The 17,916-nt window shown below is 44.0% G+C and overlaps 1 long non-coding RNA gene across 1 annotated transcript; it reads right to left on the bottom strand.

Annotated features, from left to right (window-relative positions):
* Positions 1–11,493: 11,493 nt before the first annotated feature.
* On the bottom strand, positions 11,494–17,217 carry LOC127055743 (uncharacterized). The gene is made up of 3 exons (XR_007775602.1): positions 16,954–17,217; positions 15,116–16,655; positions 11,494–11,764 (listed from the first exon to the last, which is right to left on the bottom strand). It is a non-coding gene; the product is annotated as an uncharacterized LOC127055743 (long non-coding RNA).
* Between the last annotated feature and the right edge of the window lie 699 nt (positions 17,218–17,916).

Here is a 17,916-nt window from a genome sequence, read left to right as displayed (position 1 = left end):
CTAAACTCCTACCTGCCACATGGGGCCACAACCGTGGTACCCCTAACCCACCCAGCAATATCGTCAATCTATCCAACTACACACTCAGCCCAGAAGAAAAGTCTGTCCTATCTCGGGGACTCTCTTTCTGCCCTGCCACCCCCACCAACATGATACAGTTCTGTGGCGATCTGGAAGCTTACTTTCGCCGTCTCCGACTCAAAGAATACTTCCAGGACAACACTGAACAGTGCACTGATACACGGCTGCCCTCCCACCAACAGCACAAGAAGAAGAAGTCCACCTGGACTCCTCCTGAGGGTCGAAATGACAGCCTGGACCTATACATTGAATGCTTCCGCCAGCGTGCACAGGCAGAAATCGTGGAACAACAACATCGCTTGCCTCACAACCTAAGTCGTGCAGAACGCAATGCCATCCACAGCCTCAGAAACCACCCTGACATTATCATCAAAGAGGCTGATAAAGGAGGTGCCGTTGTCATCATGAACAGGTCTGACTACCAAAAGGAGGCAGCCAGACAACTCTCCAATACCAAATTCTACAGGCCACTTCCCTCAGATCCCACTGAGGAATACACTAAGAAACTACAGCATCTACTCAGGCACTCCCTACACTAACACCAGAAGAAATCAACATACCCTTAGAGCCCCGACCAGGGTTATTCTATCTACTACCCAAGATCCACAAACCCGGAAATCCTGGACGCCCCATCATCTCGGGCATTGGCACTCTCACAGAAGGACTGTCTGGATATATGGACTCTCTACTCAGACCCTATGCCACCAGTACTCCCAGTTATCTCCGTGACATCACTGATTTCCTGAGGAAACTACAATGCATTGGTGACCTCCCAGAAAACACCATCCTAGCCACCATGGATGTAGAGGCTCTCTACACAAACATCCCACACACAGATGGAATACAAGCTGTCAGGAACACTATCCCTGATGACGCCACAGCACAACTGGCTGCTGAGCTCTGTGCCTTTATACTTACACACAACTACTTCAAATTTGATCACAATACATATCTCCAGATCAGTGGCGCTGCTATGGGCACCAGCATGGCCCCACAATATGCCAATATCTTTATGGCCGACCTGGAACAACGCTTCCTCAGCTCTCGTCCACTCACGCCCCTTCTCTACCTACGCTACATTGATGACATCTTCATCATCTGGATCCATGGGAAGGAGACTCTGGAAAAATTCCACCACGATTTCAACAGCTTCCACCCCAGCATCAACCTCAGCCTGGACCAATCTACACGGGAGGTCCACTTTCTTGACACCACGGTGCAAATAAGTGATGGTCACATTAACACCACCCTATATCGAAAACCCACCGACCACTATGCCTACCTTCATGCCTCCAGCTTCCATCCCGGGCACATCACACGATCCATTGTCTACAGCCAAGCACTGAGGTACAACCGCATCTGCTCTAACCCCTCAGACAGAGACCAACACCTACAAAATCTCCACCAAGCATTCTCAAAACTACAATACCCGCACGAGGAAATAAGGAAACAGATCAACAGAGCCAGACGTGTACCCAGAAGCCTCCTACTGCAAGACAAACCCAAGAAAGAAACCAACAGGACTCCACTGGCCATCACATACAGCCCCCAGCTAAAACCCCTCCAACGCATCATCAAGGATCTACAATCCATCCTGGACAATGATCCCAGACTTTCACAGGCCTTGGGTGGCAGGCCAGTCCTTGCCCACAGACAACCTGCCAACCTGAAACATATTCTCACCAGTAACTGCACACCGCACCATAATAACTCTAGCTCAGGAACCAATCCATGCAACAAACCTCGATGCCAACTCTGCCCACATATCTACACCAGCGACACCATCACAGGACCTAACCAGATCAGCCACACCATCACTGGTTCATTCACCTGCACATCCACCAACGTAATATACGCCATCATATGCCAGCAATGCCCCTCTGCTATGTACATCGGCCAAACTGGACAGTCTCTACGGAAAAGGATAAATGGACACAAATCAGACATTAGGAATGGCAATATACAAAAACCTGTAGGAGAGCACTTCAACCTCCCTGGCCACACTATAGCAGACCTTAAGGTGGCCATCCTGCAGCAAAAAAACTTCAGGACCAGACTTCAAAGAGAAACTGCTGAGCTTCAGTTCATCTGTAAATTTGACACCATCAGCTCAGGATTGAACAAAGACTGTGAATGGCTTGCCAATTACAGAACCAGTTTCTCCTCTCTTGGTTTTCACACCTCAGCTGCTAGAACAGGGCCTCATCCTCCCTGATTGAACTGACCTCGTTATCTCTAGCTTGCTTGCTAGCATATATATACCTGCCCCTGGATATTTCCATTACATGCATCTGAGGAAGTGGATATTCACCCACGAAAGCTCATGCTCCAAAACGTCTGTTAGTCTATAAGGTGCCACAGGATTCTTTGCTGCTTTTACAGTAGTAGGTCATCTTCCAATATGTGGACCAGCCCTAAAGGAGGGTAAGCTACATATTTCGACACTGTATTACTCTGCCATTTGCCGACTCCAGAGGAATGGTTGAAACTCAGGAATACTGGGTTCAACTGCAGGTGCTCTAGTTGGCACAGAGTCTGGTAACCCTGTTCCCTCCAAGCCTGAACTCTTATGCCCACTCCAGTTTGTCTTTACCCTGCCCCCACCTTATCGTTCCTTTTCCAGTCTCATCAAGATAGTCCCAGGCACCATTCCCTGAGACTCCTCATTCCAGTTCCACACTCCCTGTCCAGCTAGTCGCATTGTACCCACTACCTGGGATCCTCATCCAATTACAGTCTTGCCCCTCACTCATCCCAGTTCCAGCTCTCCTCATAGGGCCCTTGTTCTACTCCCCTTGCCCACCTAGTCCTACCTCCTCCCTGCCACTCCAGCTCCTCATCCAATCTCAGTTTCCCATTCCCCTCTTCTCCCCACCCCTCCCAATTTCTTGTTGGCTTCTTGTTTCAGTATCATGGCCCAGACAGCTTCCCCCTGCAGTTGGGTCCTGATCCCAATCTCCCCTCCCATCCCTCCTCCTCAGCTCCTTGTCTGTCCCACCCACCCTCTGAGGCCTGACACCTCACACCTCTGCATTTGAGTCAGGCGGCTTCATCCACCACTCTGTCTGGGGCCCTCCAGTGGGAGCACTGACAGCACAGGAGCAAGAGTCTGCCTGCTCTTAGTTCCAGTGCCACAACAGCTTGCCGTTTCTAAGAGCAGGAATTGCAAGGAAAATTCTGCTCAGATCCTGCTTTGGAGCATGCTCAGTGAGAGGGATTCTTCAAGGAATTTAGCTGGCAAACTCTCACAACTTTCTACTGAGCATGTGCAAACTTAGATTTTTCAGAGGCTTATAACTTTGCCAAATTTGGGCAGCTTTTCATGAGAATAGTGAAAGGCACATCTGGGACACCAAAGTAATCCACTTGCCAAATTTCTAGTCCTTGCTCCAAAGTATGGGGCCTCTTAACAAAATATATGTAATAATTTTTAACATGTATTAATGTATTTTTCCTTAATCTCATTCTCAGAAACAGCTGAAATTTTTTTTTGCCACAGCTTCTACTCCTATCACATAATACTTGTGTGATGGGACATGGCATGGGAAGAGAATCAGCACAAGGGAATGAATATATTTGACAGGAGTTCAGGTGATCAAGCAGACCCACAGCCAGCCGAAACAAGTGAGTGTAGCAGTGCAGGGAAACAACTCATGTTCTCTCAGCTACCCTTTCCCACTTACAGGCCACAGAGAAAGCAAGTTCTTAGAGCACCAGAAGCGTGTCTTGGAACAATAAAATTGGTAAATGTGTGTCTTTGGGAAGGTGGAGGAGCTGAGCAACTGCCAGTGAGGACTGGGAATAAACATCAGCATATTCTGATGACAACCTGAATTTTTCAGTTCTCATTTGCACCAAAACTCCGCCAAGATCTACAGGTTAGAACACAATTCCATGCCCAAATCAAACTCCAGCTCCGAATAGATCAACTGCTTTTTGAGAGAACATCTCTCCATGACATGCAAAAGGAGTGGGGCTCAGTGGAAGAGAGGTTAGTCTGATCTGGACTTCACTAAATAAACCCACAGCTATTCATATCCAGCACCTCCACCCCCATGCAGGGCCAATTGGATTGAGCGTTTTGAGGCATGTGATGAATGGGACAAAAACCACAAAAGGGATGCAAAGAACCTACCACAGAGTTAGATTTCCTTAACCAAGTTTGTAATCCCTCTTGGATCAAGAAGTCATGCCAGTGACTCACAGTGGAGCAACAACGTACAAGAAACAAAAACACATACATTGACTTTTTAGGCATATCTTCACTGGAAATTAAAACAAGTCTCTCATTTCTCACAGTGCCACTCACCAGAGACAACACACTCATTCTCTGCTACGTGCAAGGACTATACTGAAAATTGCTTTAGTTGCCACCAGCTCCTATCCTTAAAAGGAATCAGATTAGCAGGAAGGCAGCTCTGGGTCAGAAGCATGCCTGCTATTTTTGTTCTGAAATAGATGTTGTGCCAGCTGTTCACTTCTGGAAACAAAGTTGAAGTTAACGATGAAAAATACCCTTAACCCTATCAGTTTGATGAGTGCCAGGCTAAAGCCAAAATTTTCAAAAATAGATGGCTAAAGTTAGGCTTCTAAATCCATATTCAGGCACTGGCAGGGCTCAGGGCTTTTGAAAACTAGGCCATCAACTTAGGCGCCTACATATGGATTTTGAAAATCTTGACCTAACTCTCTAATAGCTAGTAATTCATATATATAAAGTCGGTACGTACACACACAGGCAATCATAATATTTTCTTTCTGATCATAGATCTAGGATCAGTGAGGAAAGTTTGCAGTTCCTGAGAGAATTTGTATTAATCAGCCAGAGCATTTCAAGGCCTCGCAGGTCACAAGATACCAGATCTTAATGACAGTATGATCTAAAAGATATACTCAAAGCTCTGCCATGAGCTTACCGGGTGCTTTGGCCAAGATTTTCAAAAACAGGAGCCTCTTAACTCCATATTTAGATGACTATAAAAGTAGCCTGGATTTTCAGAAGTGCTGGGCACCCAGAATGCGGTACTAAGATAAATCCCAGAGCCACAGGGCGCTCAGCATTTTTTAAAAATCACTTATTTAGAAGTCTCAATATGGATTTATGAGCCTAGTTTTAGGCTCCTGGTTTTGAAAATTTTGATCTTAACCTCTTATATCTTTCAGTTTTCTCATCTTTGAAAAGGGAATGATACATATGCACTTCCCAAAGGTGCTGTGAGTCTTCATTAATTCTTGAAAAGTGGTGGCAAAATGTAAAGTGCAAGTATTATTTCAATAAAATCCACCTTGCTTTTTTCCTTCTTCAGGCTCCAATGCAGGAAAGCACTTACGTATGTGCATATCGGATGGTATTATCATCTCCCCACTTTATAACATTATGTAGAAGGCCAAAAATGCATTAAGTCTTCAGCTCCATCTCCCAGGGAATACACAGTTTAACTTGCCGTTTGCTCTCACACTAACTTTCTCTAAGTATTACTGTTTCTCAGCCTTGTCCTTCCCATTAGATCAGTGTTTTGGATTATTTTTCTCTAAATGTACGAGTTTCTCTTTTCCCAGGATCTTACTCATTTTTTATTTCCTCCCCATATTTCTAGCTTCTCTAGGTTTTTTTTTATTATTTTCTGATGTTTCCAATACTTCTCATTTGAGTGCTATCTGTGAATTTAATAGTGTGCTGTTTTACCTCCTTTTAGATCATCAATATATTTATTAACTATGCAAAGACCTAAAAATAATTCTAGCAGTATCCTGCTGGACATTGACAACTGAACATAAGTACCAGTGTATACTATAGCTAAGAAGGTTAATGTGATTCTTGGATGCATAAGCGGGGGACTATAAAAAAAATGGGTAAGAAGGTGATATTACCTCTGTGTATGGCATTAATAAGACCTTTACTGGAATGCTGTGTCCAAGTTCAGGAGTCTGTTCTTCAGAAAGAATGCTGACAAATTGGAGCGGGTCCACAGAAGGGCTACGAGATTGAATAGAGGTCTGGAAAACATGTCTTACAGTGAGAGCATAAAGCTCAATCTATTTAGTTTATCCCAGAGAAGGTTAAGATGTGACTTGATCATAGTCTACAAGAACCTATACTGGAAAGAGCAGATGGCTCTTTAACCGAGCAGAAAATGCATAACAAGAGCCAAATTCATCACAGAGCAGGTCATTAACCATTGGAACACCTTCCCAAAGGGATACAGTGGATTTTCCTTCACTTGCAGTCTTTAAATCATGGCTTATTTTTTTTTAAATAATACTATAGCTCAATCTGAAGTTATAGACTTGATACAGAAATTATTGGATGCATTTCTTTGGCCTGTGGAGTCAGACTAAGCTGTCACATAATGGTTCCTTCCGGCCTCAAAATCTGCCAGTCAATGAAAACCTCGTCTCAGATTGATACACTGTGGTTTATTATTATTGTGCTTTGTTTGCTGTGTTCCAATCAGTTTTCAATCCATTTGACAAGTGTGCATTAGCAATCCAATTTGAATTCATGTTATTGAGAGTAAGATATCATGTGATAACACCTTTACTAAAAGATCTACCAAGTTCCCTCCATCCATTCATTTTGTAATACTGTCAGATAACAGTCAAGTTTGGCTGGAAAACTTTTTTTGCCAAAATAAACTGATGGGTGTCTTCCTTTGAGACACTTTAAAGAGACCTGATTTTCAGGGGGCGGGTGCTCAGCACTTGATGAAAATGACGCTGCTTTAAGTTGTGTCAAGCTAAAAACCCAAAAACAGAGGGAACCAAAATCACTAATCTTTTTGGAAAATCTTGGCTGTACATATATCATAGGTCAGCAAACTGATTTTCATGAAAATTTGGGAGAATAAAAAATAAAAGTGTATTCCCAGATTGAGAGAACCCATCAGCTAAGAATAGGATGATGAGTTATAAACTTTTCAAAAAGGAGATTTACAATGGAAACTCTGACAAACCCTGAACTCTAGCAATATCTCTAGGCACCATCCTAAGCCACAACATCTTTCAAACTTGTTGGGGACTTTTAAACTGGGCTAAATATAAATGTAGAAATGGAGAAAATATATATATATATATATTGTTAAGGAAAGAACAGGTGCTCTTTAAAGGCAGAGTAAAAAAAAGAAGAGCCATCCATGCAAACACCAAACTGAGCAGACTTGACCAGCTGCAAAAGCATCACACGTGCCCTCCTTCCTTTCAGGATTCTCCTAGTCTGTCAGCCATAATCATCTCTCCCCAGAGAAGCTCTCCTGTGGCAGAGCCTGAGGACTCTCAAGCCTTTTCACCTCATTCACCCAATATATTCACACAATTCCACCCTCTGACCTCTCAGGGATTACTGAATTTCTGAAAATAACATGCACAGAACAGCTGGTGTGGACAGAAATGTCTTGAATGTAAATACCGTGGGCCCGGAGACAAGGTTTGTGTCCCTTCTTCTGTCCCCACCCCCGGCCTGATCCTCACCCACATCAAGCGCAGGAGTCTACTTTAAAACAGAAAACAATTCAGAGTACTAGGAGGAAGACAAAGGATTCAAGCACTATTGGCTATCATGTCTGAGTTTATACTGAAACCCACTATTCTGCCAACAACAATGGTCTGATCAATAAGAGGCCTTTAACATTTCAAGATTTACCTAGGCCTGCATCAAAATGAAGAGATGATGTTTTTTTCCCTAGGTTGCATTTGATCACTTCTCACCCCCTCTTGATGCAGTATATGGGTGGGCAGGTATAGGCACAGTTTGCAGGTTACACCACACACACCAGTTCCATTGTTCAGAAGCTTCTATCCATATATGAAGGCATATTATAATCAATTGTTAGACCAGGACCATCTTGTAATGCTCAGAATTCGGGCTTCCCACCCCTCCAAAGGCAGAGGAATAGTTATAATAACTGACTCATATACCATCACCTCTTATTCAAATCATCGCAAAACATTTTTTAAACTAGCACAAAATAGCAATTGAAGTGGCAGAGGTTAAGAATGTGAAACAGTTAAATATAGCTATTGGAACATAAATTTGCCATAGCAAGTCAGAGCTAAGTATTTTGCGTTTAGCAGTAGCCTGTATCTGATGCTTCAGTGAAAGGTGAAAAGTACCCATAGTGCACCTGGAGAATTTTGCTATCCAATCACCAGGAGTCAAAGTAGTATGGTTTTTACCATCTTGTCAAGCTAGTTTTTAGATGGTGCTACCTTGCTTAGTCCTTAGAGCATGCTACTTCTGAATCTAAACCTTCCTAGACAAAGAACCTCTAATTTTTATAACTTCCTTGCTGTTAACTTAGTGTAAACCACTGCTGTGCTGTGTGCCTGAGTCTGCAGACAGCCAGAAATAAGGGGTGTAAACTACCTCATTCATCTGAATGTCACGTTAGCTATGAAGCATAGTGATTTATTTTAGTGTTGACATTTACATTATTTCTCTGCTGATCAAATAAAAAAAGAGGATGAGTGATAAGCTGATGGTCGTGCATGCAGAGCATGCAAAAACCAGAGAGGGATACCACAAAGATCTGCTACCAGTGGTGTCTCATTTTGGTGTCTGAAGTGGGAGGGACCTGCTTTGCGGTGGTATTTAGGAGAGTACCATAATTATTTTTTCCAATTCAACCCCTGTGGATCATACAAGTTAGAAATGGCAACATTCCTTCCATTTCCAGACTTGACTTGCTCACAAAGGAGTTGGTTACAGACATTGCAATAGCCAGACTGAGTAGATTAAGTCGCTTACTAACTACAGCAAGATAAGATGCAAGACAGTGTATTATACTCATTTATAAATGCGCTTCTGCCCTCTATGGATGGAATACAGCTAATGTGCCTATGTGGTTATATTAGAAATCTTCAGTGACTGGAGACTTTAAACAACAAGGATATAGTTGTCAGCACTGCTGATGGGTAATAGCAGAAGTCCCATTTGGCTGCAGTATTAGAGGCCTGTGTTTTTGAAGCTGAAGACTGCAAGTTCTGTTTCCTATGCCGCATATGTGGTGAGCTAACAACCACAGTCACTGTGTGCTTATGTAGCCATGAATAATTACGAGTGGCCAATGGACGATGGGCAGCACTTAGCTATGTTATCTAATTAGCAGAACAGAGGGAGCTAGTCACTTCCAGTGAATTTGGGAAAATGGCATTAGAAAGTCAAGAAATCCTTTTCACCGTTTTGGTAATGTATTTACATATTGCAATTCATTCAAAGTGGACAATGAAATCCGTCTGATCAGCTTTCACTTTCTGCTCATAGTTAGTTTCACTTGCAGGTTTTCCAGCATTAGCAGGATGCTGTTATTGTTTTTGGTTTCCGAGTACTGCAGGAGACTATTTTAATCTGCCTCCTCTCTCCTCCCTACTCAGGGCAAACCACCATCCTACCTAAAAAGTAATGAAAGAAGCCCTTACGTCTTACAATCCCTCCACTTTCCCCTTACCTTTTAAAAACAAAACCTGCATGGGGGCCTAAACTACATGCCACTACATTTGGTTCAGATGCTTTCAGACAGGTTCATTGATTTTGTAGGTTAACACATAGGGTGACTATAACCCTTTGTCTGGGAGGAGGGCACTTCCTCCCCAGCAACCTACATGAACTCCTATAAGCAACAAAAGCCAGGCTTGAACTTTTAATGCTAAACTGTTTTTTTAAGCATATTTACATTGTAAATCATATTATAATACAATAATAATAATCAGGAAGGTTGGTCTTGTGCTCAAAGCAATGGACAGGAAGTCCTGGCTCTATTCACAGAACAGACACGCACTCACTGTGTGACCTTGGGCAAACCACAAACTCTCTGTGCTTCAGTTTTCCCCTTGTGTAAAGTGAGGATCTTAAGTCTCACAACTCCCCTGTAGGGTAGGTTAGTATTAATTCACTGTTTGGAAACTCTATAGAAAGACAAAAATATGTATTTAGTAATTAATAATAATAATAATTGAAGAGGTGCAGGTCTTTGCAGGGCTGCTACATTTCAGCCAAAGGGAAATTTGGAATCCACTTTTGGGAGGCAAGTTTGCCTGAAATCTGTTTAGTTATTGGAGTATACCTAACTCATACCACTAATACAAACCACATCAAAGTCGGCATTTTAAATAGCAGTTCCCCTCTTTCCTGGTCATATTAGTATAGATGCAGTGGGAAATATAGGTTAGTTAGAAAATGTTTTTGAAAATATGATGCATCTTAGAATAAATTTCTGCACAGTTGGATAAAGGAAAAAAGGGCAACACCATATGCTGAAAAATGGACAGCCGCCTGCTATTTTGGGGAGCCCTCCTGTAATTGCATGCACCTGCTGTGGCATGTTAGATTTTAAAATATACGCTTACCAGGAATGGTACAAAGCAGCAAAAGTCAAATCCCCAGAGGGGCAACATTCTGTTGTCTCTCTCTCTCTCTCTCTCTGCAGATTTACAGAGCTGTGGGCTATCTGCCAGGGAAATACTAGCACAGAAAGCAACATGAATTAAGGTGATTCACTAGTCTAGAAGCTGTGGGCCTGTTTCCTTGCTTTTCCTTTCCTTGTTTATATTTCATTATTCTATTCTCTCTGGCTTACTCTGCTGCTATTTTCTGTCTTTTTACTAATTCCTTCACACATTTATTTTCTGCCTAAAAACATAATACTCTTCCTTGAGCACACCCACAACACAGTTTGAAGCAGCTTCTTCTTTCTCCTTGTTTTGTTGCTTTAGTTTCACTTTCTTTTCTCGGTCTCTTTCCTCTCTCCTCCCCCTGTTCATTCCTTTTTGTTTCCTTCTGTTTTTTCCTCTCCCTTATGTTTCATATACTGCCTGCTGGGTTAATAGAATGCAAAGACTCCATGATTGTAAAACTAAGCTGGCTCTTCATTAACAGAACTATTCACAGAGGTGCTGCAATTGTAACTAGCATACTGGCCATCCACACACACACTGACTTCCTGGTACTCCCTCCAACCTGTCCTCCTTCCTCTAAATCGGGGTAGGCAACCCATGGCATATGTGCCAAACGCGGCACACGAGCTGATTTTCAGTGGCACTCACACTGCCCGGGTCCTGGCCACCAGTCTAGGGGGCTCTGTATTTTAATTTAATTTTAAATGAAGCTTCTTAAACATTTAAAAAACCTTATTTACTTTACATGCAACAATAGTTTAATTATATATTATAGAGTTATAGAAAGAGACCTTCTAAAAACATTAAAATGTATTACTGGCACATGAAACCTTTAATCAGAGTGAATAAATTAAGACTTGGCACACCACTTCTGAAAGGTTGCCGACCCCTGCTCTAAGTTCTGTGCAGGTTGCTAGACAATATCTTCAAGCCTGCCCATTCCCACATCTTTGTCCTGCTCCATGCACCCAAATCCTGCCAGCTTCATGAGAACACTGTAATGTATACCACCACTCTGCTTACTTCATCAACCCCTCCAATCAGCAGCATTGCATTGTGTGCTCTGCCTGAATTACACCAGCAGGGTAGAAAGCCATGGGGGACCATGTCGACATCAGAAAGAGAGAAGAGTGCTCCTCCAAGAGGTCCTTAAGTCCCTCACTTGGTCTAGGCAGTATAGGGAGCTGATGAAGGATGGTCTTGTGATTGGCACTCGGAAGCTCTTGGGTCCAATTCCTGACTTTTGCACCTGACTTTGGGCAAATCACAGTCTCTCTGTGCTTCAGTTCCCTATCTGTGAAATGGGAATAACAGTAATTGTACTCAGAGGGCTGATATGAGAATACGCTATATTCATTAATGTTTGCCAAGTGCTGAGATACTATGGTGATGGGGGCCATATAGGGAGATAAAAGTAAGGGGGAGAGAAGGCATCATCGGGCAGCTTTGGAAGCCCACTTGGGAAAGGGACAGTGGGGGGCATTGATACTCTCCCTCTAGGGCTGGGCTGGCACCCCAAATCTTGCTTTGTCAGCAGAACTGTGGTGGAAAGTTGCTAACGCAAGAAAATCACAGTTCAGGCACATGGCTTAGCAGACCTGTGAGTTTTAAACCAATGTAAACAGGAAGCTTAGGAGGATAAGTCAGGAAAGCCCAGTGTTTGTCTCTCTTTGTGGGAGTCAGACTCTTATTAAAGAATGTTTTTGATTAGAAAGATGATAAGGTTTATGAAGACCTTCTTAATCCAGATAACAAAAACATGGCCATATTATGAGAACCTGAAGATATTAATATAAGGCTGAGGTGAACCTCATTCCTCCATTTTCTTTAAGTCCTGAGCGCACAAGGCCTTACACTCAACTTGATGGCATTTTTCTGTATGGATGTTTGTTTGTAACATGATAACTTTAGCATCAGTGGACAGAATGCTATTGATTAAAATCAGAACACCAGAAGGGTGTAAATTGGAGACATACAGGATATGTCTACACTGCAATAAAAGACCTGTGGCATGGACATGGCTGGCCCAGATCAGCTGACTCAGGTTCACGGGGCTCGAGCTGTGTTTAGGCTCAGGCTGAAGCCAGGGCTGTGAGACTCCACATGGGGGGAGGGTCTCAGAGCCCATACTACCGCCCAACCCCAAATGTCTACACTGCTATTTTTAGTGGCTCCCTCCTTCCCCAGCCTAAAACCTGCAAGCCTAAGTCAGCTGACCTGGGATCTGAGACTCAGGGTATGTCTACACTACCCGCCAGATCGGCGGGCAGCAATCGATCCAGCGGGAGTCGATTTATCGCGTCTAGTCTAAACGCAATAAATCAACCCCTGAGTGCTCTCCCGTCGATTTCTTGTACTCCACTGCAGTGAGTAGGGTGACCAGATGTCCCGATTTTATAGGGATAATCCCAATACTTGGGGCTTTGTCTTATACAGGTTCCTATTACCCCTCACCCCCTGTCCTGATTTTTCACATTTGCTGTCTAGTCACCCTAGCCGCGAGAGGCGCAGGCAGAGTCGAAAGGGGAGCAGCAGCAGTCAACTCACCACAGTGAAGACACTGCGGTGAGTAGGTCTAAGTACGCCGACTTCAGCTACTTTATTCACGTAGCTGAAGTTGTGTAACTTAGGTTGATCCCCACACACACACACACAGTGTAGAGCAGGCCTCAGTTCTAAGGTTTCTTTAATCCCAGAGCCCCAGCCATCTGCATAGCAGAGCTAGCATCTTGAACCACCTCTGTAACTGTCTATAAATCAAAGAGCCCGCTAACGGCAGCCAGGAACGCTTCCATCCACCCGGTGGAGTTTAAAATTTGACATCCTGAAAGAGAAAGGACCAAAGGAGGGGAGAAAGAAGGAGAAAGGCATAAGGTAGCAGGGAAAAGCCTGGGTGGAATGGAGGAGAGAATGGTCACCGGGCCATGGTCACAAAAGGCTCATAGGAATTAATAAGAAATGAATCTGTGTGATTCAGAACTAAAACTCCTTTCCAAAAAAAAAAAGGAGAGGAAAGATTTATTAATAAAGATGCTACATACCTTTATTATATATTTAAGTTAGGTTCTTGAATATCATTTCAGCGTAAATATATACTATCTGTAGACTCCATGATGTGCTGCAAAACACCACTAAACAAGGGGAACTAAATGTCTGAAAGGATTAAAATTGGAATATGGAACATTTCATCTCTAGACTGAGAGTTCAAATCCACCTTTGTCAGCTTCTACCCTGCTTCTCCCCTTCCAGATATGCTTGCAATGCTGGCAGACAGGTGCCAGCTCATGCCAAGGTCCCCATGTCTCATTTGAACACTGACAAATACACAGCTGGAATCAGTCTGTCTCACCTGTGTGGTAGTATTGTTTAAATTGTTACATATAAGACTGTATTTAGACTTTATTGAATGCTTATGAGTTGCTGCATGCATTAATCTCACTTATAACACCTGTATTCCATATTGTAAGGTGGTATCTGAGCGGTTATATTGTGAGCCTCTGGAACTGTGTAAGTCACCAAACAGAAGAGAAACACTAATTCGTGTGTAGGACCGATCTTCAACAAGTGTTATGCCCTTCCCAATAAGAAAGGTCCACTGATACCAGACGGATATTGCAACTGGAATTTCCCTACATACTGTCAACAAGAGGACAAAAAAACACCTTTTATTGTCCTGTTCTCTCCTCTGTGAAGATGGGTCATGCATAGGGTGACCAGATGAGAGGAAGAAAATATTGGGACACATGGGGGGGGTCTGCCGGCAGAGCAAAAAAAAGCCGAGTGCTGCCGGTGGAGAGAAAGATCGGGACAAACATCTAAATATCGGGATGTCTGGTCACCCTAGTCATGCAAGTGGATTCTACCAGCAGCTGAGTTTGCAGCACAGATCACATGGCAGGAGGATAAAAACCCCAAACAAAAGGAATTTAATATTTTTATGCTGCTTGGACTGCAGGGGGGAGGGGGAGAGGGTACAGGAGGGGGAATGTTTCTAGGCATATGTGAGAGATCCCTAGCTGCTTAGCTTGGGTTAGTCCTAGAGGACATACAGAGCTTGCTGATTATAGAAACTTTTATTACCTTTTAAAATTTAAGACTGTAACTCACTTGTGTGTGTATGTTTACCTGCTTTAACCTTGTAAACAACTCTGGTTTCCTTGTTCTATTTAATATATCTTTATATAATTTATGACAGGATTGATTACAAGCCTTGTTTTTGGTGTGAGATCTAAGGTGCAATTGATGTGGGGTAAGTGACTAGTCTTTTGGAACTGAAAGCAACTGAATATTGCTGTGACTCCTGGTGTATGAAATTATCTATCACAAAGGTATGCTCACCTGGGTAGCAAGATAGACCAGAGTACCCAAGGACGATGTTTGTGACTCCACATTGAGTCTGTTATAGTGCCTGAAGAGTTTACATTTGATAATTGATTGGTGAAATCTAAGTATAGAACTCACAACCAGTTTGGGGTTTGTGCCCTAGTTCTTAACAATCCGCCCTGAGGTTGGTTCTCTTGAGTCACAGGAGGCAGCATTACAATGCCCTCCCCATGTTTTTACCAGTTTGTTTAATTAGGGTTTTCTGTTATAATAGTTCTGCAGCTAGCATAAATATTCAGTTAGTTTTCTTTTGTATTCCTACCTGATGATCCCCCATGAGGTGATGAAGCAGGATAGTGCAGCAGACCGCGAGCAGGTAACTGAAGCAGGGAAAGCAGGGAAGTGAGGATGGTCAGCAGAGTTCCAGGATGGCGGTTCTACTGTAAAAGTGTCTCCACGGCATGCCTGGACTGATCTATAAGGCTATAGAGACATTTCCCAGGAGGCTCTAGGACTTGGAGATCCCCAAGGCCCCACCAAGGAGTGGCATTGATTATGTTAAGAAGGGGACTCAGTGTTCATCAGAACTAAGATACACAGATCAATTTGGGGTCCAGGGCATTCCAATGGACAAGACTGGATTGAGAAAGCAAAAAAGGTGAGGACATTGGCTGGAGGAGGGAGCCGGCTCTCGTTGTCCTCTGTTGCCCGTTGTGTTTGAAGGCAGCAAGCTACTGTGTTATGCCTCATAGATTCTCATTTGAGACACCTCAATGCCAGGACGGCAGTGTATATGGTAGGCCCAGCATGGAGGCGACTGGGGCTATCAGAGAATCATAACACAAAGAGCTGACAGTAGAGCTTCCAACCCCGTTATCTAAAGGGAGGAAAGACCATTCCCCTGAGTATTAGCAGTAGTGGTTGTGGTGGACCCATTTTGAGCCACCACTTCCCAGATAACCCTTTTAGGCCCTTCTTCCTTCCTTTCTTCTCCCTGGAGGCTTCTGTCTCTCAGTCAGATGCTAGTGCACAGCACCATTTGCAGTCTCTCTTTTAAATGTCCCTGACATTGTATCTGTCTCTCTCACCAAACCATCTCCTACCAACACCCACACACTTCTCTGGTTTAAAAATATTTTAAAAGCAAAAGACAGAATACACAAAATACTCTCAACTACCTGCTGCTGAGACACTGTTCTTATCGGTGCCACCTTTCAAAATACAGTACCTGCAACAATCTCTCTCTCACAAATTCCCTTCACCTTATATAGGGAGATCAAACAGTACTTCTAGCTGACGACCCCATAATTCCTAACTCGGGGGATGTAAAATGTTGCCCTTCCAGATAAAAAAAAGTGAATGGGCTGTTTTCTCTGCCACAGTCACTTTCTTCATTACGCTCTCAGCAAGCAGTACAAATCCTTTCCAGCACTCACTATAGCCCTCCAGTGGACTGTGAGATTATTTGATTTTATTTATTTCTTTTTCAGACAATAAAACTCACTAGACTTCAGCATCTCTCTCTCATTTCAATCCTGAGGGCCAGGGGAAAGAGATATATTTGAATCATTTTTACAAGAACATAAGGAACTGGGTCTATAAAAAGGGTGATATTTGCATGGGAAAGGCTCTGTTGGTTAATACAAAGGCACCTAAAAAACTGCCCACCTGAGGGAGGTACATTGACAATTTGCCAGGCTGCCCAAAACCAGCATAAAATGGAACAGCTTGCAACCAACTTCATTCATAATATGGACATGTAGATTGTGGAGATGGCAAGTTCCAGCACACAATACAATCACCCTGCCTAGAGCTAGAGCATGGCATCTTAGCTCAGCTCAAGGTGTGCTCCTATCTTAGCCCTCGTCCAGACTAACCCGCGGCATCGGCGGGTTAAAATCGATTGCTCGGGGATCGATATATCGCGTCTAGTCTGGACGCGGTGTATCGATCCCCGAGCGCGCTTACATCGATTCCGGAACTCCATCAATCCGAACGGAGTTCCGGAATCGACGCGGAGAGCCGCGGACATCGATGGCGCCCCGTCCAGACTGGTGAGTATCTCGATTTTAGAAATTCGACTTCAGCTACGTTATTCACGTAGCTGAAGTTGCGTATCTAAAATCGATTTTAATTTCTAGTCTGGACGTGGCCTTAGACACCAAGGGTGAAATCCTGGCTCTGTGAAAATAAACAGGATTTTTGCGATTGACAAATCAATAGGATCACTGTATTCCACCACAAATGTGTAGTACAGGCCCTCCAAAAAAAAATATGTAGCGGTCACTAAAATGCATGGAATGGGAGGTACAGTTCCAGAGCTGGATGCAGATAGTTTAAGGGGTGGAGAAGTGCCTTGCTACACATTTGGTATCTAGGGATATGTCCAGATGAGCAAAAGAGGTCAATATTACCCAACATCAACCTAATATTACCCTAATCAACCTCTCTTTTCCTAAGTAAGGGCTCATCTGCTTGGGGAAATTAACCAACCCATGGGAACACTCTTATTTCAGAATAAGAATGTCCAAGCAGGGGACTATTCTGGAAGAGCTGTTGCGTTTTAAATTCACACCCTAACTTAATCTAAATGAACTTTCAAGAGTAGACAAGGCTTTAGACACACCGTAGGAAGCCGAGTTGGGGACTGGATTTGTCGGGGAGGGGGGCGTCCTGAACATCTTGTGGTGCACAGGAGACTATGGAGGGGACCTGTTGGGGGGTGTGGGAGAAGAGGATTGCACAGGGTGGGTGGCCCTGCCCTGGCAGGCACCTTGGGGGGGGGGTTATAATCTCCGAGGAGCACGGAAGGAAGATCTCTGCAGCGGGGCACGGGGAGCTGCTCACTGCGGACTACGCACGGGAAAAAGCATCGGCCGCTCTTCCCCAGCCTGAGCCCCGAGCCCAGGACACCCCAAGCGCTGCTGGAACTACAGGGAGCCCCGAGCCCGGCGCCCGAAAGCCCTCACTCCGCCCCCGCGTCCCGACCTGAGTCTCCCTTCTGCGCATGCGCTATCCTCACGGCGCAAGCCCAGTCGCCCTCCCAGCTCACTGGTGAGCGCACCGAACTCGTCCGGGAAAGAGGCTGTCCCCCCTTGCCGCGCTGCCTCCTGGGAGTTGTAG

Source organism: Gopherus flavomarginatus, chromosome 1 (genome assembly GCF_025201925.1).
Source record: "Gopherus flavomarginatus isolate rGopFla2 chromosome 1, rGopFla2.mat.asm, whole genome shotgun sequence".
NCBI lineage: Eukaryota > Metazoa > Chordata > Testudines > Testudinidae > Gopherus > Gopherus flavomarginatus.
This window is presented reverse-complemented; position numbering and strand designations above follow the sequence as displayed.